We start from the raw sequence: 25,877 nt of genomic DNA on the forward strand, positions 1-25,877 counted from the left end.
GCTCCCTTAGAGGTCATGACTCATGAGAATCACCTCATATAGTGTGCTAACAAATCCCTTGCCATCAAGCAAAGCATCCTTATATAACAGGCCAAGAAGATCAGCCTTACACAATTCAGACTGCAATTGTGTCACAAGCACAAAGCACAAAGCAAAAGTGCCTAAAACAATCTTGTGAGCCCACCAACTAAATGTCAAGTAACATTTATAATACCTATAGATTTATTTATTTTATTCTTTATTCAACATATTTTTATACTGCCCAAAACTTGCATCTCTGGGTGGTTTACAATTAAAATCATTTAAAACATTAAATCAATTAAACAATTAAAATCATTTAAACCATTAACATTTACATTATTCATAAATGCCTCATATACGAAGGAGCTAAACACTTACAAAACATTCTAGAAAACATTTATCAATTTTTACACATGAGAAGAACAGAGGCTTAGATTTGGCACTAGGAGATGAGGAGGGGCAAGCATACATTAGAAAGCTTTGCTCCCAAGCCTTCATTGCTTGACCCCAGCAGTTACTTGAAGAAAAGGCACTTTGCACATACTGGCCGCATTTATCACATGTAGCGCGGAACTGCAGTTGAATAGGCTTTCGGTTCCATGGACATTATGTCCGAATGTGTGGAACTGGATTCCAGCACGATGATGAAACCAAGGGTTCAGAATTGGAACTCCAATCTGAAGTCTTGGGTTATAGTGAGTTTTGTCATCACAACCCGAGGTTCCAGGCAGCCAGTGGTATGTCTGAATGCAGAACCACAGGCTGCTGGCCCTGGAACCAGAGTTGAGGGAGGAAGGTCCTCCCTCAATCTGGAGTGATCGGCTGTGAGGGCTTTCCTTCAGTAAAGAAGGAAGTGTGCACAGCCAGATCCCCTGCCTCTCTGCAGTCTCACTGACTGCACAGAGGCTGTTCTCCAAATTCAGATGGCGTGGAACTGTGGGTCCACTGGATGCAGTTACATTTGAATGTGGCCACTCTGTGTATGTGTGTGTGTTTGTGTAAAGCAGGGGTTCTCAAACTTGGGTCCCCAGATATTGTTAGTCAAATGGGATGATAGAAGTTATAGACCAACAACGTCTGGGGACCCAAGTCTCAGAACCCCTGGTGTAAAGAGTATTTTTCCATGGGCTCACTCTCATTTGTCAGTGGCAGAATTCGGGTAGAGTACGGAAGAGAACTTTGGAGCTGTAAGGCTGTGATTAGGGTCTCTTATAATCCACTGACATTCAATTTGAGGTCTTAGCTTCCCTCCTTTGCTGGGGAAAGTATCTGGAGAAGTCCCATCCCACCACCTGTAATTAGGAAACAACTAAAGATGCACGTGTTCAGCCAGGCTCTTAATTGAATATTTACTGTTTCATTATTTAAAATGGTTTTAAATAAAATCTGTATACATTTTGCTGGGTTTTTTTTTTTAAGGGTAGTTTTTAGCCTACTTTCTTTAAGGGAAGTAAGCATATGAGATCACTCGGCATTCTGTGTGTGTCTCTGTGTGTGGTGTGTCCTACTACCAAATTTGCAATGCCTGGACTAATATGAACCAAATTGGATGCAGTAGGTGGGACACATAGGGACACCTCAATGACATAGTTTGTGATTATGTCATCCATCCCGATTCAAGATGGCAGATGCATAAACATTTGAGGTACAAGTTGGCTAACTTGTGGACCATCTAACCAATCTGAACCAGATTTGGTACAGTTTAAGTGAGTGACACATAGGGGCACCTCTTTTTCATAGTTTTGATGATGTCTTCCACCCTGTTCAAGATGGCGGATGCATGAAGGTTTGAGGTGTAACTTGGCTAACTTATGAACTGCCTAACCCATTTGAACCAAATTTGCTACAACTGTAGAGACACAAAGGGACACCTCAATGGCATAGTTTGTGATGATGACATCCAACCCAGTTCAAGATGGCAGACATGTGAACATTTGAGGTACAAGTTATTAAATAAATAAGCAAGTAATATAAAATAGCGCTCACCTTTCCTCCTTCCTTCTTGGGGGAGGAACCTTTTGAAGCCAATAGGAAGCTTTTCCCATAACTAACAATATTCTATTACAATGAATACTCAACCATGCTGGTGGAAATGAGGGGATTCAGAGCAAGGAAGGGGGCATTTAAGGGAAGAAAGTGGAGGACAAAGGCTAAACTTTTAATAGGTTGGCTTAGCAGACTAAGAATTGATCTACTGTATTTTGAGATATTTAATTTTTGCCTGTTATGAAACTGCTAGAAGCAATTAGGGGAAAAATGACACACCTATTCACATACACCTTTTCAGGGCAGATGAAATAGGTTTTCCTGAAAGGAATGTGGAGAAATCTTTTAAACTCTCTGAGAAAATGTTCAGAGGTTTCTCCTTGCAGGAATCCTGAAATTCCCTTTGAATTTTGCTTCTTTGAAATTTATCCCCATCCCAGGTTTTCTGTTATTATTCACTAGTCAGGAAAAAAAGAATAGGCTGAAGCACCTGGAAATTATAATGAAATCATAAATTGAAAATTAAGTTAATAAGGCTGCAGTTCTAAGCATACTTACTTGAAAGTTATCTCCATCAAAATTAATAGGACTTCTGTTAGAGAGGATGTACATTAAGTACATAAGAATGTTAGATAAGAATGTTAATGTGAAATATGCTGTTATTTCTCTTTCAGAAATTTAACATGTGGAACAAAGCTTGTTTCCCCAAAATGTTTCTTCTCCCCTTCCCAACTATATATTTCTAGTATCACTATTGCAAGTTCAAAAGTCAGTAAGGTCTGCTTTTGAAAATACTGTGACCAGCTCTTTTAAAATTGAGGTTGGGGAAAAGTGTGGGCTCTCATGACCGCCCTGCGCCCTCCACCCTGTGTTGCATCCTGTTTCCATATAATCATGTGGGAAAGAGGTTCATCCAAATTGCCCTTCAGCATGTAGTTTCACTACATTAAAGCAGTATTAAAACCACATTGTAGGGGTGGTTCAGATGAATCATCCCCTCCCCAGTACTATTAGATGACCCGGTGCCAGAAGACTAATTGGTGGGATGGGCGGGATATGCATGCCTATACTCCTCCCTCATGCATTTAAAAGGGCCAACTGAAGTACCACCCAAACTGTTCCTCACTGACTCTGTGGAGAGAACTCAAAACACATGCAAAGCAGATAGTTCAAGAAACTGTGCATAGGCTACATCAAGTCACAATATGGATTCTATGGTCAAGGAATCAAACATCTGGAAAATATTTATCCATTGTACTCTGCAGCAAGGTTGGAGTCAGCCCTGGGGGTGGGCCCCCCACCCACCTTGTCTGTCCCTACCTTCTTTGCAATCTCTGCAGATGAGTTGAAGAGCAGTTCCATCGTCAATGTCACCCAGTGTCTGATGCCATCAAGCCAGCACAACCACACCGGAACAGTGCCACAAGGCTGCCCCATGTGAGAAGAACATTAGTCATTATTAACTGTTGATGGATTGCATCATTATAAATTGAATGTGATATTAACTTATGAGCTAGACCCTTTGTGGGCAAGAGCTCACTATCAGATATATACAGTCATCTCCTAAGTTGTTTATCATTTCAAAAACAATTTGTAAATTATAGAAAAAATGATTACAAAAACAAAAACAGTTTATCGCTACAAAAACAATGTCACATTAGTACCAATGATGGCGGAGATAGTGAGTAAAACACATTTCAATATATAGCATAAACAAACACAAGATAGTATCACAATGGGCATGACCCACTCTCAACTAATGGAGACAAATTAGCAGTACATGAAAATAGTTTAAACTAGCTGGGCTGGGCACAGAGTATCTGCGCCTCTAGTTTCCTCAACCAGTCGCCGCCATTTTCTTCCACCGTCCACCACCCCCGTACCCCCATTGCCATTTTTTCTCAACCATCCCCCCTCCCATGGTGTTTTGTTTCCTGCTTCAACTCTCCTCGCCACATTCCTCTTCCCCTGCCGAAAGCTTGCTTGCAAACTCTAGTAAGAGCTGCCACACATGGGATTAGTGACAGGTACACCATATATATATATATATATATATATATATATATATATATATATATATATAGTGTGTGTGTGTGTGTATACACACACACACACTAAAGTGGGGGCCACTACTTTCTGTAGTGTGGGACAAAGGTAGATTAGAAGATAGAGAAATAGCTCGTGTCAAAAATAAAGGCCAAACCTCACTTCATGACTGATGCATGGCCAATGCTGAAAGTATCAGTACATGGGGAGCATCCAGACAAGTTATTCATGAATAAGCAACAGGAAAATTCAATTAGTGAAATTAGTTATGATAAATGTAACTTCCATTAATTACAATGGGACTTGGTAGTGACTAATGTAACTCCCATTAATTTAAATGGGACTCAGTCGTGACTATCCTGGAAACTGCCCCATGGCAGTTTCCTCTTCTCTTATCTGTCACATTGTATGATTGTATTGAAAGTCTCTCGACCCTTTTCTCTACTTCATGGGTTGATATTTGTGGATAACGTCCTAATGGCTACAGATGGAGAAAGGAAGAGATCATGCAGGGCCTATGCATCAGTCATAAAGTATAGTTCGGGCCATTTATTTTATTTTATTTTATTTTATTTTATTTTATTTTATTTATATACTATCCCATACAAAAAAGTCCCTGGGCAGTTCACAATATTTTGTTTTAAAAATGCCTTTGAGGAATACATGATGCCTTTGAGGAATACAGATCCTACACAATTAAATTCCTACTATACAAAACTGAATTATGCGGCTTTGTACACACCAAGATCAAGATCTGTTGATTGGAAATATATTCCAAATGCAGCTAAATTTGCAACAGCTTCCTTTAAACAGAGGAAGCATTGCTCACCTATTGTTCTAACTTTTTTCATCTTGGTTTGAAGAGCTGAGCTGAAGTTTGTGCAATGAGGCAGCAAGGCCACTTCTCTCTCTCCATTTCTGTGTTAACAGTAAAAGTTTTCTTGGTCTCAAGTGACTGAAGAATTCTTGAGCTCAAAAGACTGAACATAGAATTTGAAGTACAAGATCAGAGTCCACTGATCCATTGAGTCTGATATCATGCCTTCGGTAGTGGCCATTGCTTAATGCTTCAGAGGAAGCCCAAAAATACATGAAATGAAACACCTGGACAGTTTTCAGTGCATGTCGCCAGGGGAAGAAGGAAGAGAAAGATGATGCAACAAGTTAGACAGGAATATTTCATTCTACAATTGGATTAATATTGAACAATCTATGTGAGAGCTTATAATTAAAGTGTTGCGGACTGGAGGGTAGACTGTAATTACTAGATCAGTTTTATTTGAGCAAAATTATTTGAAATCCTCAACCTGCAGTCAGACAAGATGTTACATCCATGATTGGGTTAGGAAGCTTGTCTTTCATTCAGTATGTAGCAGCCAGGTCTGACCTCCCCTGGATCAGAAGAGTGGCATGGGGAGAGGGGTGCTTTAACCCTCTGCTCCCACCATAGTTCAGATCTCAAAGTCTTACCTTCTGTATATAGAGACCAAAAGCTCAGGCTAGCAGTGAGACAAGTCCAGCAGAGACACAACAAAAGTCTTAGTCAAAGATAAACCAGTCTGTAGGTCTGGGTTAGAACCAGGAGATACCTAGAACCAGAAGATCCACCCACAACAAGAGAGGCCAGAGGCTGGCCAAACAGTGAAGGCCAAAGAAGTGTTGGGGGCAAGCATGGCACTAGCACTGATATGTACCAGAATAACTGATTTACCTCTTGAATTAGATACTCTAACTGAAAGTTGGTTCATTTGTTGCTTGCAAAAGCTCTGTACTCATGAATGCATATAGGACTCCATACACAGAGATATGTTGTATGTGCAGGCACTGGGGTGTGTGATCACCGGGCATAACTCTGCTCCTTGCCACACTTTAGTAAACACATGTACAGGTACTCTCTCTAACATGATTAATGGAACTGAACTCAGGGAGAGCAATTTTCCTGGGGGAAGCTGTTTCCATGGGAACTGCTCTCAGCCCCGTTCTGGACATAACTCTCAGTTCAGAAGGCTTTTGTTGTCAGTGTAATTTTCCTGAATCTCTCTCTTCCCCTCCCTAGTTTTAAGGTGGTAGTAACAGATGACCTGTGATTTCTTCAGAATAAAACTGTTCAAAGCCTGAAGCCGTGGCAGCCTCCTGCATGGTGAGCAAACCAGCTCAGTGATGGGGGCCTATGGAAAGAAGAGCTCAAGCTGTATACTGCTCTGATCATGCAAGTTACGGACAGCAGCAGTAAAGTAATAGTTTGTTTGTTTATCTCTTTGAGGAAAAGGGCAGAGAAAAGTATACAACTCTAAATCTGACAGCTTCTACCCTCTAACAGCAATTCTGGGAACCCTAGACACTTGCGGATCTCCCAAACAAGATAAAGAAAACAAAATGGACACAGATTTTTCTCCAGAGAGGAAAAGTATTGACTTGTGTCCCTGCCTTGTGCACACTAGCTACAACATGTATTTTTCTGTCTTAACTAGTTCTTTGATTAGGGTCAGGACAGTCCATGAAGACCATTGTAAACCACCTTAAGTGGCTTGGTCAGGGCAGAAAGGTGGTACATAATAATAAACACAGGGCATGCAACAGAAGCCTCATGAGAAAGTTTTAGGAGGCTTTGACTCTTGTGAAATAGATGAAGTAAGACAACAGCTGAAGAGATAAACTGCTCAGCCCTTCATATCTATTGCAAAATATATTTACTCTGGAAGGTAGCATGGGAGAGGCCTGGTTTAGATGAACACACCAGATCTTCCCCACCAGATCCCTATGCACAGGGGGCACACTATGAATGCACCCATGTGTAGGGAGCCGGTGTGGACTGTGCTCATCTGAACCGATCCTTAGTAAAGAAATGTCCAGGACTAGGGTCATGGTATAGAGAATATGGCAAGCTCATCTCCTTCAGCAGTAAGTGTATGAATAAAAACTCAAAAGAAACAGTGGCTGACATCCCAACATAATGCATCTGTTAGGAGGCTCTGTGGGGATGAAACGTGGACCTGTGCAGAACATCCCAGGCCTCCTCCATGCATGATGATGATGCCTCTTTCATGCATGATGATGATTATAATGCTGCTGATGATGATACTACTACTAATAAACAAACAAACCTTATTTGTTAGTCACCCCATAACAAATTATTCTCTGGGCAGCACATAACACAACTTTTAAAAATATCCAATAAAAACATATGAAACACAACAAACAAATCACAATATAAAACAAAACAAATGATACAATTAAAAAACATTTTTAAAAATTTAAATCAGTTTTTGAAAGGCTGAGTGATCAGAAAAGGCTTCACCTGGCATCTAAAAGAACAAAGCCAGCAGACGAAACTGTCCAACTCAGCCTGTGCTCCAGAAGGAAATTGTAAGAGAGGAAACACAGAGCACTTCCAGAGCACAGGCAGGGATGGCAAGTTTTAACCAGTAGCGCAACAGCATGCATGGAAGAGGCCTGGAGAGTTGTGCTCTGGTCCCCACCATGTCCCTGCAGAGCCTCCTAAGACTCAAGCTATGTTGTTAGGATGCCAACCACGGTCTAAACCTGTGGCCCTCCGGTTGTTATTGGACTAAAACTTCCATCATCCCCAGTCACAATGGCCAGTAGCCAGGGATTATGGGAATTGTAGGGCAACATCTGCAAGAAGGCTGCAGTTTGAGACCCCTGCTCTAAGCCATCATACATAGGACAACAATTTTCCTGGCCGGGGATGGGGGAGGGCTATTTCCAGGGACACCGTTCTGGTTCCAGCCCCTTTCTGGATACAACACTGTTCAATATCAATATGGCTTTTATTGCAGAATCTCTGACTTTTGCTGAATCTCTGCCTTTACAACTTATGCACCCTGTACCTTCTAATGGCTCAAATATACATCACACATGAGTGTGCAATCCTCAACAGTCCATTAATATAGCATTGAATTTGGGAGCAATTTGGAGTGGGGGAAGGGAGGAAGCAGGAGACACTTAAGCATTTTTCTGCACACTGCTTTCTCCCTGAAACTCCTCTCAATCTGCTGCCTTTGCCAACACACAAAGTGTTACAGATGCATGTTTTATCTCTTCATAAAAGAAGAACCATTAAGCATTCATTTTCCTTGAGAGGCCTTTGAGCTGAAAATTTACCTTTGCTACAGCATAGAGTCTGAGAGAGTTAGTTTGATTACATTTTCAGAAAAGGGAGTTAAATCGTCGAGTTGGGCAACATCGTGTCTCTCTTGTGTGCTGCTCTGACAGAGGTTGTTTGTCATTGGCTTGTGTGTTCTTTGGCTTTTTGGAGTTGAATCTTTATGTGCCTTGGAGTTATTCTGTGGAGCTCACTAGGGAATATGCTTCACAGAACCAGGCCATGAGTCAATGCTGTTTCTTAGGAGAACTGCTGTTTGTTTGTTTTAGGGACCAGGACAGCCTCAGGACACCTTTGAGAGAAGCACAAGTCTGAAGTGGAGGGTTTTTTTACACAAAGCACCAAAGAAAAAGAAAAGCTCTCTGCCAATCTGAAAAGCATCAGAGTGCTACGGAGGGTCTCAACTTGGGACTGTTTCTACACCCCTACCTACAAGAGGTGTGTCTGATGTGTGTCTGAGAGTAATAGAGTCCAGGGAAAGAACAGTGTTCAGCACTGAAGCTAAAGAGCAGCTGAGGTAGAGAGGGAAGCATGGCTATCATCTCCTATCTCCATGAGAGTCCCAAAAGACTCTGCACCTGCCCCCCCCCGCAACAATATTCCCATAAACCAACTCTAAGGCATACCTGAGACACTCAGACCAAATCTACATATCTCTGCTTTCCCCCAACATGTTCCTCATGTTCCTCCTTTAGTTGTTAAAGCCATTGAATCATCCTCTCTGAATCTTCCTAAGCCCAAAGGCTAAAACTCCCTGTAACCATTTTTTTTTTAAATCAAGATAAGCCTATCCCTTTGGCTCCTTTTTGATCCCATTTTTTGAAGCACACCCAGATAATTAGTAACTTGCCTGCTAACTGAGTTAATGGTCTTTCTACCCTATAGATTGCCCCTCAAGCCCCTCCCAAGGCATGCAGTCTTTGGGTCACATTCTAAAGACTGTCAGGTCCCTCTTCTCCATCATCACACTGAATTCTTCTTCATTGAGACCCTGGCTCTATTATCATTATTATCATCACTGAATTATAGGGAGCACCACTTTCCTCCCTCCTGCTCCCAGAAGTTTTCTATTTTTCATCTCTAATCCATGCTTCCCATCCTGAGTGCATGTGTAGGTGTGTGCGTTAGTGTATGCAAGAAGACAAAGTCCCAACTAGCTAGGCTAGAAGGGTTTCTGATCAATTCTTCACCAAGAAAGATGGGAAAGGGGTGAGGAGGGAAGCCAACTCCCCTTTCCCTGTGGGCAAGGCAGCCACCTCCCTGTGGGCAAGGCAGCCACCTCCTCCCCAGAATAAAAAAGTGTTGGAAGTGAAGAACTTTGCGCTGTCCCTTGTCTCAATGACATAGGAGGTCAGACTAGTGAGTCAGAGGGCTAGAGGGTCAAGACATTGGTCATCCATTCTCTACTGCTCTGACACTATCCCTTTGGAATGTAGATTGCTACTCTTAGGGACTAACTTCCTTCCTGCCTGCCTTGTCACTTCCTCTCTCCCTTCTCTTCCCTTCCTTCTACCTTGCAACATGCAAGCTCCTCTCCCTGCACCATGTGTGCAGAGATGCAGAATCCATCTGCATCCAGCTAGCTAGCTAGATTAGAGATCCTAACTCCTCACTTTCCTATCTAGAATGGAGTTCTCTAATAAATACAATTTGTATTGATTTGAAACTATGAACTGGCTCCAAGTTACTTAACTCTCAGCATACACGCATGCCTAACTAAATTCCTCTGTGTTGTGCCTCTGTGCACTCTGCTATAATGAAAAAGGGGTTCTCTTACCAGAGAGACTTCCCAACAAAAAGGAACTCCAAAGGGACTCCTACCCAAAGGTACACAGTCCCAAAGCTTGCAGCCTCATGAGAATTGGGTCCGTCAACTGAAAAGCCTGCGCAGGTTTCACCTCCCAGTCCCCCTTCACCTCCCAGTCCCTCTTCATTTACATAACCCTGCCCTGAAGTTTGCTCTCTAGCCAGGAAGCTCAGCTGTAGCTTTCCCTCCATAGAAGTAAGTTGATCCAGACCTCTCTTTCCTAGTTTCCTTAACCAAAACAGTTTGGGCTTCCTTTCCCTCTTTGTTTGAATGAATGAATGAATGAATGAATGAATGTTCTGCCATGCTATCTGGATGAGCTTAACTCTTTTTCTCTCCCTGGGTTCTTCCAGGCTTTGCATGTTCCTCACCTCACTCACTCCTTTGGTCTTTTGGACCAATCCTCTCAACTGTGCTTCTGCTGGGCTTTGTCTATCTCTGTGCCTCATTCCCTCATTTGACCCCAATCTGCTTCCCTTACCTGAACTTGTTCAAGTCACTCCCCTTACACCCTCCATTCCCTCTTAGGGTCTTTTTGTTGACCTGACCCCACTGCTGTGCCAGATCTTAGCTGGATCTGTCTCTGTCCCTCTCCCCCTTTTCACAGTCTCAACCGTCTTCCCTTCCCCCACTCCTCCATATGGAACAGACATATAAGGAGTCAGTGTCGCATGCACATCAGAGAGTGATAGGTATAGCAGATGTTAAGTATTAGTGCCAGACAAGTGTTCCACCTTGCATGTTCTGTGGCACATGGGATGCCCCGCTAATTCTCTATTATCCAAGTCTCACTCCTTACTCAGTAAAATATATTTTTATTTGGATTTTAGCCTGTGGTTGTGACTTTCTGGGAAAACTGTGCGCTTTATAATGTTGGCAAAAGGTTATAGTGCCTGAAGGGGCACAAGAGCAACCCCATGCAACAAGAGTCATTTTTCCAGACCATATATATATATACACACACACTCCTTCTGTCAAGTCTTTGGGGCAGGATTCTCCACATTTGCCATTGGAAACACTAGAGGCTGACAACAAATGGAGTATTCAATTTTCAGTGGAAACCTTTATTGACCCAAATAGCTTATAGTGTAATTCATGCACTGGCAGTGATCCAAAATATCATGTGCTACAATTCCATGCCTTCCCTCTGGGTTTGTGGAAGGCCTTATTCAGTGATTCCCAGGACAAATGTGTTGTGAGAGGGGCAGAAGTGTGCCTTGAAAAATTAAGCCACTATGTTTGATGCATGTTTTGACTCTTTGCTCCTCAGAGAAAGGAGGACTCCCTTCAGCATGGATCTTCTTACTTTCTGACAATATTAAGTGCAGTAACATCAGCCCTGGAATACCATGAGAGCAACAGCCGAGGATAAGAGATTTCTTCCATCCAGTTATTTTATTGTTCATTCCTGTTCACTCTGCCCTGTGGTTCACTTCTCCTTATTGCCCACTTAACTAAGAGAATTTCTAAAATTAATTCCAGAATCAAAGCACAATTAATTTGTTACAGCTTTCAGTTCTATAATATTTCCCCTTCTACATTCTACATTAAACATTACATTACAAACATTACAAACTTCTACATTAAAAAGAGAGAAATGCATATGTGTGCATTGATAAAATGTTACAAAAGACATTGGGAGATTTTCCCACTGCCGGGCTCTCTAGCCATCCGGCTCTGTGGCTGCTTGGGCTGCAATCCACACAACTGAGGACTGGGATGGGAGGATGAGCTCATGCCCTTCTACCTCAGTAAAAGCCTGGGGAGAAAACTTGGGCTACCCACCCTACACAGTTAGGTTTGTGAAAGCCTGTGTAGGGCTTCTTCTTCTTCTTCTTCTTCTTCTTCTTCTTCTTCTTCTTCTTCTTCTTCTTCTTCTTCTTCTTCTTCTTCTTCTTCCTACCTAATGTATTAATGAGGTTTCCTATGTATTGGTTCTACTTTGGAAAGAAGACCAGAATTCCAAAAACCAAGGAGAGTTCTGGATGCTGTGGCTTCTAGAAGATGCCCCAGCTGCAGCTCACATGCATAATGATACCCAGAACGTGGTAACCTTGCCCAGAAAGACGGTCCTGTTCCTTCAAATCCAGAGGGATGGGGTGAAGTGGGAAGTGTAAGACACCTGGAGGCAATATTAAACAGGTTATCCTCCTAGACAAGAATGATGTCTGTTAACATAATAGGCAGCTTCGCACAATGAGTAGCAAGTAAGTAGGAGGGAACCTGAGGTTCCTGATAAGAGCACATTCCTGACAGGCATGTTGTTTGAAGCTGCCAACCACCAGTTCCCACACTGCATTACCAAGAATCTTCTGACTTTGTCAAGCCAACTTCAAAACTTGGTGACAGAGGTCTGTAGAATCTTGGGAAGTCCAACTTGGGAACTGGCAGTTTGTGGCTTCACACCTCCAGTTCCCTCTTACTTACTTTCTACTTACTTTTGGGCAATCATTTGAAGCTGCCCATTGTTTATTTTCTCTATGGAGAAAATATTACTATTTTTAAAAATGAAATGTGATCTTAATTTTAATCCAGGAAAAATCAGGAGGTGGGGGTTCACCCAGAACAAGCATGTGGCAAACACTGTCTTAGTAGGAGGGAACAGAGGTGTAACTAGGGAAAACGGCGCCCGGGGCAAGCACTGAAATTGCGCCCCCCCACCGCACCCCCCAACATACATCTGACTGACACACATGTTTCAGAAAACTTTTATTTTAAAAATTTAAAAAATTACAAAAATTACCAAAAATTTCAAAATGCACTACATACTTAGGTTTTTCCTCACAACAACCCTGTGAAGTTGGCTTGTATCTCAAACATCAGAATTATGATGCAACTAGCTGACCCGTGCGGCCGCCGCCGCCCTGCGGGGGCCGAGTGCGGCCGCTGCCGCCTTGCCTCCGCGGCCGGGCCCGGCCAGTCCCACCGCCTCGCTTCCGCGGCCGGGCCCGGCCAGGCCAGGCTACCTCTCTCTCTCCTCCCGCCCCCCGTCTCCAGCGGGGCAGAGTGCGACCGCCGCCGCCAGCGGGCCTGGCCGGCCCCAGAGTGCCGCCGCCGATGCCGCGGCCGCGGCCGGCCCCAGAGTGCCGCCATCAGGCCCGCCGCCTTGCCTCCGCGGCTGAGCCCAGCCCGGCCAGTCCCGCCGCCTTGCCTCCGCGGCCCGGCCCGGCCCGGCCCCGCTGGGCCCCGCCGCCTTGCCCCGCCTCGCTGGGCCCGCCGCTCGCTGGGCCCCGCCACCACGGCCTTGCCCGCCGCCATCGCGCTGGGCCCGCTGCCTCGCCCCGCCTCACGGCCGGGGCCGCCGCCACCTTGCTGGGCCTACCGCCTCGCTGGGCTCCGCCGCCGCGGCCCTGGGCCCGCCGCCTTGCCTCCGCAGCCACCCAGCAAGCAAATTCTCCTGGGTGTGCTGCCAGCCAATCAGGCACCCCCTGCAGCCCAGCCAATCAGCTGGGCTGCCGGGACACATTTCTCCTGGGCACACCCAGGAGAATTATATATATAGATGATGATTATTATGATTATGATGCCCCTCCCTCACGCCCTGGTTCTGTTCCTGACTTTCCCTTGTGAGTGACTGTATTTTAACAAAACGAAAACCAAGGACTCCAAAGTAATTCGAGGGACTAGGGTGATAGTGCTAAAGACTCCTTATTCTCCCGCTGTTAAAGAAAGACTCCCCTTTTCCAAAACCGCGCACTATTTACACCAGAAAAGGTTTCAAATGGAGGGGGAAGCATTTATGCATTTATGCTTTGTTTTATGTTATGATTTCAAAGTTAGAAAAACTATAAAAGGGCCATTTTAGAGAAGATATGCACTGCCTTAGTTGCAAATCCTGCTTTTTTGAGATTCCCTGCAATTGAATAAAGCGATAATATACACCTTTGCTATTTAAATTGGTTGGAGAGTATTTATGACAATAAAAAATTGAAATGGCATTTCAGATGCAACATCGGTTGCCTAAGACCACTCAGATTTAACTAATCTTTATCACATTGACAAAAAGAGCAATTAAAATTAAAATCCATGACTAAAACCAAACCACTTTGGGGTTGTTTTTAATGAAAGGTGGTATATAAATTTAACAATAAATGTTTAGAAGTATATACTTTCACCCCCTGCCCAACCTACAATTAATTCCAGCTTATTTTCAAAGGGCTTCTAGTTTTATTTACAAATTGCTTGGCAGCACCAATGTTTAAGTAATCGCTAATTGCTCCTAATGATAGTTTTACTTATTGTTAAATTTATATACCACCTTTCATTAAAACATTCTCTGTTCATCTGATTTTCAGTCTGGTTAATTAAATCGGTGGAGGTTTAGACTTTGCTGATGGGCTGAAACAGCTAATCCATTTTGATGATGACATCTAATTAAATTAGCTTGCATTACATAGTGAAAAAGTCCAGGAAGGGAGAGATGGGGGGATGTGGAACCCAAGGTTCCACATCCCCCCCATCTCCCCCTCCCTGAACATTTTCAGTTAAAACGTGGTTAGATTATAGGGGAGGAAGGACTTGAATGAGCAAAAAGAGGAACTGGTTCGGGCGTTCAGGAAGTTGTTCAGAAGAGGGAGTTGTTCAGGAAGTTTGCTCTGGTGCGTGTCCTCCTCTTGACACATGCGCGACTGGTGGTGGGGCGCGCCGGGGAGTGAGAGTCAGAGACTTGGACTACGAAGACGCCGCGGCGCCCAGTGCTGGATGAGCAATGCCAATTGGGGGGGGCACCGGGGGAGGGGGACTGCTCTGCAAAAAATAAAAATTAAAAATTAAAAAAAACCAAAAAAATTTTTTTTCCAGCAAATCGGCGGGGGCACTTTTTGGCGCCCCCTGCCAAGTGGCGCCTGGGGCACGTGCCCCCCTGCCCCCCCTATAGTTACGCCTATGGGAGGGAAACGTCTAATACTCTTTTCCACAGAATCTGCTCAGAGCAGAAGTAAAAAATCACATAATTAAATAAATCTTGTAACTCTTTCCATTGCCCCAGCCACAAGCTTCCATGAAAGATTTGTAGTCTGCAGAGGGAGTGGTGGAGGGAGAGATGGCGACCTTTTCAATGTTAAATCAATTTTTCAAGGCTTTTTGTGTGTTTGATTGGCATGCTTGAAAAGCTTCAAGCATTGCTGGTCTGCTCACCTTTCACCAGTTATCATTGCATTTGGGTGTTTGGGGGGAAATCATGCCACAATCGTGCATTTCATAGGACGGAATGGTCTTCATGTAATGGTTGGTTGAGTACATCTTTGGGGAAGATTGGTTGGTTGGTTATTTGGTGAAATCTTTTGGGATCCAGACCAGATGTTGCAGATGTTTTCTAAATCTAGACGGTGATCTCATGTTCCAAAAATAAATACAGGAATGGAAGCAAACACATTGAAGATAAACAGGAACAGGTTGTGCCATCTAAAGGTTAATACAGCTATACGTTATGGGTTGTTGTTTTTTAAATCTCTGCAGAAATTTAGAGTTATTGTTCCCATAGCAACCATAATTCACCCACATTGTAAAGTGATGTAAGCAATACCAAGCAGCAATAGTGTTGCCATAATTAAAGCAGTAGCTAGCTTTCTATTAGAACATTATATATATACACACACACACATACACACACACACCCCTTACTACAAGAAGTCAACCCTTGTAATATTTTAGAGTTTGTTTCTGGAGTCTCATTATGTTGTAGTCCTAAATAATTATTTTGAAAAGTTTTATTTATTTATATATATATATATATATATATATATATATATATATATATATATATAAATAAAACCGTTGGTTAATCAAGGGTTGAAAATGATGTATTTACAAATACATTTCCCAAGCAAATCAGGGTGGGGTGGGGGTGGGGGCTCCTTTACATTCTCCTGCTTTTTATTTCAATATTGAAAAATCATGAAACATTGCAGAATTCAAAGCAGTGATCAGAGCATGATGGAGTGAAATGGCCACCAATCCATAGGCAGCTGATTATGCAGATATGAACTGAGGCTGTTTTCACATGCAGGCAAAACCAGGCTAATTAAGCCAAGCTTGGTCTTGCCCATGCGTGAGAACTGCCAAGATCAGGCCCGATCCCAGCAGTGATTTGGCGTCAAACCTGCCTAAATGGGGTTAAGAGAGCAGGTGTACTTTTAACCCCATTTTTTGGATCATCTTCAAGCAACGGCTGCTTGCAGACAGGGCTGGGAGATTGTGGGGCTCCTGGCCAGCATCTGAGGAATCCCTATAATGCCCATTTTGGTTTTGGTGGCCATTTAAAAAAAATATTTTTGAAAATGGCCGCTGCACATGCTCAAATGGTCCCTGCAAGACCCTAGGCCTTGCCAGGCCTTGCAGAGGCCATTTGAGCATGCATGGCTGCCTCCAAAACGGCCGCTGCGCTGATCTTAAATTGAATGTAAGTCAGTGAGAGCTGCTGCCCATCAGAGTAGACAATGCCAAGCTAGATAGAATGTCTGACTCAGTATAAAGCATTTCCCCATGTATCTAAGTTGCTTCTGTAAATCTTCAGGAAAGCCAACAAGCATCAAAATCCCAGTGTATGACTATCAGAAGTTTTATTCAGCACTTTATGGCTTCTCATTTTTTTGTTTTTCGAATATTTTTAATTCAAATATCTCTCTGGCCAAAAGGAATAGAAGGGCACTTCCAGACTTGTTGTTTAGTCTGGAACTGTGATACTGTGTTTATTGGGTACATGTGTGCGCGCTACACTATGTAGTTCTCCATGCTTTGTCAGCCTGTACTGTTGATGGAAGTGCCTTGGGGATGATTGGTCAGCACCCCCAGTTTGGGCAAATGTGGGGAATTCATCTTAAAAGGAAAGACAGTTCCAAGCAGTTTTAATTTGTGCAAGTGTCTGAACTCAAGAAAACTGGCTTGGGAGAGAGGTTTTAATTAACAAAAGGAGTTTATTGTAAGAACAAATAAAAGTAGTTTTTGCTACAGTAAGAATGCAAACCCTACAAGTATCTTTACTCAAAGTCTGAAGAGCTTGTGACAGGCGGATCCACTGCAGCTCTAGCTTACATATTCATTAAAATGATGTGGTATAGCCCTGAGGTGAAAGATTGGACTGTACCACTTCAGGGTTGGTAAACCCCTCCTGTATTCTACCCCCCAAAAAAAGGCTCTGTGGGCGGCAGGAGTAGAAATCGACTAAACTGCATACTTTACTTTTACCTTTTACTTCAGGGTGCATGTGGGAATCAGGTTTTTGAATGTTTTTGAGTGTCCCCCTTTCAAGTTTGAGACTAAAATGTGGGAGACCATATATGCCACCCGGAGTTCCTTAGAAGAAGAGTGGAATACAAATGTAAAAAATAAATGTGTAAGTAATTATTTCTTTGTTTCTCGGTTGTTGAGTGCAGGGGGTTCTCAGACATGGGTCCCCAGGTGTTGGACTACAACATCCATCACCCACAGTGGTTTTTTGGCTGTGGATTATGGGAGCTGTAGTCCAACAACATCAGCGGGCACACATTTGAAAACCTCTACTGTAATGAATTATGCTCCCTGTAGGGATCAATCATGGATGGCTCAGTCAATAAGGAAGTGACAATTTTGGGGACAAAATGGAAAACCCAATTTACTGCTGAATTCTTACAGGAAACTTGTGCTGATTTTGTGTGAGAGGTAGGCTTGTTTTTGTATTCCCCTACTAAGTTACTTTTCCCCCACCCTACTGGAACAAAGCAGTTTTTATTCTAAGTTTGCATCAGATGTTTGGACAGGGGTGTAATTTCAGTGCTTGCCCTCCGTGCTATTTTCCATAGATACGCTTCTGGTGCAGGAAACAACTACAGCATTTCTGGCCAATGATGATCCGCCTCCATTTGAAAACCTCCAGAGAAAGAGAACCTACTATTACATGAAGCATACTGTTCCACTATTAAAGCACTCTTGCAGTCTGGAAATTCCTCCTAACATTTAGCTTAAATTTGCTTCCTTGTACTTTCAACGTATTTATTCTTGTCAGAGAACAAGTCTGCTCCATCTTCTGTATGGCAGCCCTTCAGATATTTGAAGATGGCTCTCATATACAGTTTAGTTTTCTCATATACAGTTTCTCATATACAGTTTCTCATATACAGTTTAGTTTTGAGTTTTCATATACCTTAGTTTTCTTTTCTTTGGGCTAAGCACATCAAACTCCATTTATTGTCCCTTGTAGGACTTGGTTTACCATCTTTGTTGCCCTTCTTTGAAATTATTCTAATTTACAATGCAGTGTCCAGAACTGGACACAGTATTCCAAATGAGGTCTGATCATCACACAACAGAATGTAGCTATGATTTCTTGTTATCTGGGCATTCTGCCTCTAGTAATGCAAATATGAGATTGAAAAGTATCTCTTTTCAAAAGCTAAGTGAAAAAGTATCTTTTTAAAGTCATAGGGCTGGTTCACACTTGCATATTGATGACTTCAGAAATGACACTGTGAATGTGTGTACACCACAGAATCATAGCTACTCACATCACCCAGAATGCCTCTCAGTTGAACTTATTCACACAGTTGACTCCAAGCACAAATGCTGTGTTCAAGCATATTTATTGGCCTTTTCTCTCATTTCCTTTTGTGGATACAAAGCTCTGAATGGTCCTATACAGTCATCCTTTGCCAACCATGGGTTTCCCAGCTGTGGTTTTAAGTATCTGCAACTGGGCAATTGTGGCAGGTCTCATCAACTGCAACCTGAGTATCCAGGGTTTGGTGAGATTTGGGGGTCATTTGGTTTTTTTGTAGTTTCTGGGGCTCAGGGGTGATTTTGTGGGTTCAGGGTGTGGTTTTTGGGGCTCTGTTATTTTTTCCTATTTTTAACTGTATTTTTCAGTCTTTTCCTGATCACAGTCCCCCCGTTTCCAATGTATTTCCATTGCTCTCCAACCATGAATTTGCCAATCATTAGATTTTTCCAGAATTGAACCCTTGCAATTGTAGTCATGTGCACGAACCGGTTCGGAGGCCATTATAAAGGCCTCCAGACCGGTCCGGACACGGGTAGTTTTGGTTCGGGTGGGGGGTTCCAAACGAGTTCGGGGGGGCTTTACTTACCCCCTCAAGAATGCCGCCGTATTTCTTGAAGTAAGCGGGCGGCATACCTCCCTGCCGCCCACTTCATTCCCCCTCCTCCGCGCGGCTGCTACTGCTAATCCTCCTTTTGTTTTGAATTAATACTCAATCGGGCGGCAGGGTATCTCCCAGTCCCTGCCGCCCGGCTCTACAATGCCCCCCGACTCAGCTTAAATAACCCCCGCAGCCCCAGGACCCCTGCCGCCCCTTCCCTTCCCTTCCCATACTCAAGGGGTCGGCAGGAGAACTCCCCCGCCGACCCCGTCCCCTTCCCCGGCTAGGCTGCAAATGGCTTCTAGGAAGCAGATGGCAGGGAGTTCTCCCGCCGCCTGTTCTCTAAAGTTTAGTTTAAACTTTAAACTTTAGAGAGCGTGCGGCGGGAGAACTCCCTGCCATCCGCTTGCTTCCCCGGCTAGGCTGCAAATGGCTTCTAGGAAGCCTTTTGCGCAGGCGTGCAAAAGGCTTCCTAGAAGCCATTTGCAGCCTAGCCGGGGAAGGGGACGGGGTCGGCGGGGGAGTTCTCCTGCCGACCCCTTGAGTATGGGAAGGGAAGGGGCGGCAGGGGTCCTGGGGCTGCGGGGGTTATTTAAGCCGAGTCGGGGGGCATTGAAGAGCTGGGCAGCAGGGACTGGGAGATACCCTGCTGCCCGATTGAGTATTAATTCAAAACGAAAGGAGGATTAGCAGTAGCAGCCGTGCGGAGGAGGGGGAATGAAGCGGGCAGCAGGGAGGTATGCCGCCTGCTTACTTCAAGAAATACGGCGGCATTCTTGAGGGGGTAAGTAAAGCCCCCCCCGAACTCATTTGGAACCCCCCACCCCAGTGCCGGACAGCAACTCCGCGGTTCCGTGCACACCCCTATGCAATTGGCAAAGGATGACTGTATATGCACAACTTATATGAGCATAGGCCAGGCTTTCTTACTCCCTGCAATTGGGTATTCATACACATTATTTAGATCTCTGATTGCATATGCAAAACTGACACATGTACAGATTCTTTGTGAGTAGGCATTGCATCAAAACTTGGGTGGGACTAGGTTGTGATCCCATACCCCCATCCATCCGTTCATATCCTGTATATGCCACATAAAACTAAACTGCATAAAAATCAAATGTAGAGAAAGTGTGCTCGTACACATGAAGACCAAAATAACATCCTACCTGATCTTTGTTCCCATATTCTTTGGGTGAAATCATACCGTACTTTTAACGGTAAGTGTTAAAAATAAAAATAAAAATTACTGCAGAAAATGTAACATTTTAAAATGCAAAATAGTTGCTTTTCTGAGTTCTAAACACCTTGGACCCAAACCACCTTAAAGATTACCTGCTACCAGCTGAATCTACCCCCTTGACTAGGTCAGCTGGGAGGACTCTTCTCCACTTACCAACTTCTGCAGAAGCTCATTTCTCAGGCATACAGGACAGGGTCTTCTTGGTGATTGCCCCCAGGCTGTAGAACCTGCTGCCACGTAAGATTCACAAGGATTCCCAGTCTTTCAGAGGCAACTGAAGACTGCCTTTTCCACCAAGCCTTGGGCCAGTGAGTAGTTGTCCCCTGACTTCCTTTTCAATGATTTTGTCACTGTCTCTGTTGGCCTTCAGTTGTATTTTTAAGTGAAATTGCTGTCATTGGTTTAATTAGTTTGTAGTTTATTCATCTGTTGTTCACTGCCCTGATATCTTAAGACAAAGGGTAGTATATAAACATAAATAAATAATAAACAATTATATGGCCATACTTAATTTCTAGACAAGATTTAGTGCTCTGTGCCTTTCAGATATGTTATTGAGGATCATGCAGCCCTCGGGGACATATTTTTGGAAGACTCAGACAAGTCTTCCAATGGAGGCAAGCAGATTAGCAGAAATCGCTACCCTTTCCCCACATGCATGCACTCCCATAGTGGAGAAGCTTCTACTGTGCTACGAGAAGCCTCCTGCTGCAAGGATGCAGCTTCCTCCGTGTTCTCACTTCATTAGGATCTCAGTCACTGTGTCTGATTTTGCCTTTGTATTTTAAAGTACATTTCTCCATAAAACCATTCTTCTCTTAAAGCTTCATACTGTCACAGAAGAATAATTAAAGATGAAACCATTCATATTTTATGGCATTAAATGTAGGTTTTATATATGGATATCCAGGAAGAGGATAGTTCTAAGAGAGAACTTTTGTATTCCCTTATCATTCTGAGGATGTTCACAAACAGAATGCTCCTGGTCTGGTAAAGCAAAAAAAGAAAAAAGAAAAAGAAAAGAAAAGAAATTAAGAAACACAGATGCAGAACTGGGATTTAGCCACGATCTAACACAGGGCTCTGTTACACACTGTGTTTGCAGTTAGGGATGTGCGAAACAGCTTGACTGGTTCAGGGGTCATTACAAATCCCACCCCCCACTTTGAGCTGGGTCCAAACTGGTTCATACTTGAGCCAGACTAGGACCTGGCTCGATGTGCACAAAACTGGACTGGGCCCAGTTCAGCTCAAGTCCAGTTCGACTCAAGCCGAACCAGGTTTTCCAGTTTTGTGCACACCCCTATTTGCAGTACGGATTGCTGCAATATTTTAATTATTAATTAATTAATTAATTAATTAATTAATTAATTAATTGTATTTCTATCCTACTCGTCAGCCAAAAAGGCATCCAGATAGGCATACATAACATTGATAAATGTAGAACACATTAAACACAGCCCATTGGAAACTGAAGAAACAGTAGGAGCAAGTGGAGACCACAGGTGACACTTTTCCTCACTGGATTATCTCCCTCCTCTTCCTCCTCATGGGATAGATCTACCAAATGCAAGGATAGATCTACCACCAACTGTTAGTCACAATGGCTATGTGGAACCTCCAGATTCAGAGGCAGTATACCTCTGAGTACCAGTTGGTAAAGAGGCAAGTTTAAGTTTCAAGCTCAAAAGACAGTATTTATTGTATGGAGGGGTACAGCGAAAAGAAATGTGTGGTTAAAACAATCTTACTACTAAAAGTACATTTAACTGCAATAAGGCATTTTAGCTTAAAGTTCTAATTGTATAAATTCCCAGGTGGGAAAGAGAAAGTGGCTTTTAGAGAAGGAGGTGGTTAGATTTAAGAAAGGGAAATAGAGATAGAGTTGGGCCCAGCAAGGGGAAAACATTCTTATCACCTGCTCTGGGCAAAGAGACTTCTGGGTTCCTGGAAGTGAAGGACCTCGTTCCTCAGGGACAGCTTGGGCAAGAAGATTGGAGTGGTTAGTTGATAAGAGGTGAATCCACGAGGGTGCTTCCTCCATGGAAACAGTTTCCTATTTTGGCAGGGAAGACTGGGCAGATCAGGCTAGGCAAGAAAGCCAATCTGGAGGGTGATACAAAGAACTGAACACAGCTTGGCATGGTGGCCTGTGGAAAATAAATCACCCCAAAAGCTTCCAGTAACTCCAAGGTAGCTGGTACACAAAGAGCACACTGGAACATGGAATTCGGGCTTGTTATACCCCAAAACGTGTCCTGGGGGGAACAATTGACCTTTTTTGTTGGATAGGTATATTGGGTGGAACTGGCAAGGATTCCACTGTTGCTGAACTTTCTTCCTTTGTGTAACAATGTGGGAATTGCCGAGGCATGCCAAGGCTTTTGTCATAAAAACAGAGTGCATAGACTTGAGAAGAGGAAATCTGCATGGACAGAGAGTCCAATAATCTAATCAGTACTTTTAATGGGTGCATATCTAGGTCCATATTGCTGACTCAACCTCTTTTGTGAAGGGAGAGAAAGCACTTGTGCGTGCCTTATCTGCATTCTTCCTGCGGAGTTAATTGGCACAGTAACTTGCTACTATCCTTTGCGAAAGGAGGGGATGGTGAGGCAGTTCACTCTGAGTGCATAGTGAACTTGACTGGAAGTTAACCTGCTTTTAGTTAACTTCTGGGGTCTATTTATAGTATCCCAGATAAGGAGGGTGTGCATCTGCTTCCCTTTCCAATTTGCTTATTAGGAGCCAAATCTAAGGGTGACTGGCCCACTGTCAACTAAGTGACCTGTCCCCATGCACCACAAATGGAGAGCTCATGATGCTGTGAAGCTCCTGAGCATGTCCAGAGTGAGAACTCCAAGCCTGGAGACACAAACACAAACGAAGAGGCTCCTGGGAGCTGGCAGAAAAGCATTGCTAGTAAGACTTAGAGGTCACCTAGGTCTGCTGCCTCACTCTTTCTGAACCCAGGTGGTTTCAAGAGCTCCAAGCTCCAAGTCTCCCTTTAAGTGCTATTCTTTGGCTGAGAGGCTTTGCAACTGTTCCTCTAACTTACACCATTTGTAGCTAGACCTACAAGATGCCAAAACAGACAGACTGGGGATATGCTAATATAATGGTAGATTTAACAATGATAAATGCCCAATTGTAACAGTGTTATTTCATTTTTGCATTTATAGAGTTTATTTTCTCAGCACTGCAACATTTGTAACCTGTGGATTTCTGCTCTCATATTTCTTCTCAGAAATACCAATCATACCAGATATATATATGATAAAATTCCCAAGTATTCAGAAAAATATCCTTTATTGATGACCTCCAAGACAGACTGTTTTGTAGAGAATAATAGAGGTTAAGATATATATAAAAGTTCTTCATTTTTTATATCATAGAAAATTATTTCAGAAGAAGTATTATTGATCCCTTATTACTATTAATCATTTCAGCATTTTAATGTCCATTGTATTATAGAATTCTGTTCTATTTTTTTCTTTATGCAGTTTCAAATCTCTGGTCAAGGAAACAGTTCACTGGCACAACCCTGTGAAAATACAGTAGCTTAGAGTGGGAGATAGTGACATGTTCAGGGCCTTTCTGGAAATGTTTGCATTCAATAGAGATTTGAATTCTGTCTCCCACCTCCAAATCTGATTGAATACAGTGGCTGACATCCTGATTAATGATGATAATACTACAGTGCCCACAAAATATGTGAAGAAGTATTATTCCAAGATCCTAAACAACAGACAATATGCAGCTGTAGAAGAAGATTGGCTGACATCCTGTCTAAACTAGTTGATGGAAGGTCCTAATGCAACTAAGTAGTCCTTTAAAGTAGGATTGAGTAACTTAGTCTGGATGTTAGTCAGTGTGCACTATTGCTGATCTTGAAAAGATTATCCAGTTTGTTGCCGAAACCAGGATAGTAGTAGCTGCACTGATGCTGAGGCACATCCTCCTTAATGATAATGTTAGGATCACAGTGTTGGCTTGAAGCAGTAGAGACAATTATTTGGACCAGATGCAGATATCAGAAATGCTGTATTTAGTTTTGGTGAATACCTATGGGTAAATGCTATTACTTGTCCGTTGGATAGTAAAGGTGTTTTTGGTGGTGTGTGTGTGTGTGTGTGTGCCTGTGGTTGAATGGATGGCCATGGCTTGGAAGATTTGAATTTGTGTGCAATTATCTTTTGATTTTCATTGGCCCACATGATGCACAAAGCAACACTGGCATTCCCAGTTAGCCAGCACTGCTACACATACGGAATCCAATCCCAGCAGTGTTGCACAAGAAAGCACTTCAGAAACTACTCAAAGCAATGGTCCCACACTTGCACAATGTAAGTTATGCTGCCCAAGTGTGAGTGTGCTGTTCAAAGTAGTTGTGCAACTGTGCTCTTGTGTAATATGTGTGCGGCTTCCATGTGTGTGGCAGTACCAGCCAATTTATTTAAATTTTTATACCCAGCCCTCCTGAACACTCTTCTTCAGGTGGCTTAAATTAAAAGAATAAAAACATAAAATCAATGATAAAAGAATAAAATACAATAAAACATAATGAGCCATCATAAAATACAGTGGCCGCATTCATACAAAATGTGAAACGACAGGTGGACAAACCTGTGGTTTTTATTTCAAACAGTAAATCACATCACAGACATTCGTCCAACCACAGTCCAGCAACCTCTGGTTTCAGGGGAGGGGAGGCCTCCCTCTTCTTGGTCCTCCAAGGCTGATCCACAAACTCCACAGTGCTTGCTTGCATTGCCAAACTGTGGGCAAGGCATCAGCATGTCACCAGAGTGGCTGCTATTGGCCATGATCTTAAAAGGGGCATGCCAAAGCACAATTGTGCCTCTTCTGAATGGTCCGCTTGCCCCAAGCTTGGAAAGGGCATTTAAATCCCTTTAAATGGCATGGCATGCTACTGCTTATTTGGACAGTAATTGCACCACTGTTCTCCTAAGAGCCCCACAACAAAACTGTCCTGCACAAGCACAATATCTGTGTGTGGTGGGAGAGGGGACACTGTTTCCCTGTTATTCAGGAAAGGGAAGGGAACATGATGACTTCCTAGGAGGGGATATGTATATGAGGGAGGGCAAAGAATACCTGACACTTTCATGAGAGAATGGTCCATGAGAGAAGGGGTTGTTTTGTCATCACACATTATTAGTGATTCTGCCCAGCACCCTTGTCCCCACTGAAGGTTCTTATCATGAGTTGTGAGGGGGTGTCCCCATGGCCCACACTTGCATGAGTGAGTGGTCCAGTCAAGTTCAGCATCCATCGCCATCAAACATGAGGAATCCTCCCTCTTAGTGTTGGTGATGCTGTTCTTGCTGCCCAGCCCTTCTCAGGAGTAAGCCAAGGGTCTGCACAAGTTCCCACCAAGGGGAGGGGGCTGGGCCCCCCTTCCCCAACTTAATTGTTCAAAAATAGGAAGTGGCTGTTCAACAATCCATGGTTGGGACTGCCTTTTAAATCCAACCCTGGTTATCCCTCCTCCACATGTTTCTATCCCAGTGCTCTAATGGAGTGGACTGCTAATGTTGCCACCTGGAGTGTTTG

The 25,877-nt window shown here is 43.3% G+C and overlaps 1 long non-coding RNA gene across 3 annotated transcripts in view; it reads right to left on the reverse strand.

The window, feature by feature from the left end:
* Nucleotides 1-12,007: 12,007 nt before the first annotated feature.
* Nucleotides 12,008-25,877, reverse strand: part of LOC128349178 (uncharacterized) — a 91,585-nt gene continuing 77,715 nt past the window's right edge. The window contains exons 2-3 of one of the 3 annotated variants that reach the window (XR_008318609.1): nt 20,454-20,748; nt 12,008-12,108 (exon numbers count right to left, since the gene is read on the reverse strand). This is a non-coding gene — a long non-coding RNA (uncharacterized LOC128349178). Of the gene's footprint in view, nt 12,109-16,586; nt 17,850-20,453; nt 20,749-25,877 lie in introns of those variants that run through there. The other 2 variants (XR_008318608.1, XR_008318607.1) reach the window with 2 other exon arrangements.

Source organism: Hemicordylus capensis, chromosome 3 (genome assembly GCF_027244095.1).
Source record: "Hemicordylus capensis ecotype Gifberg chromosome 3, rHemCap1.1.pri, whole genome shotgun sequence".
Taxonomy (NCBI): Eukaryota; Metazoa; Chordata; class Lepidosauria; order Squamata; family Cordylidae; genus Hemicordylus; species Hemicordylus capensis.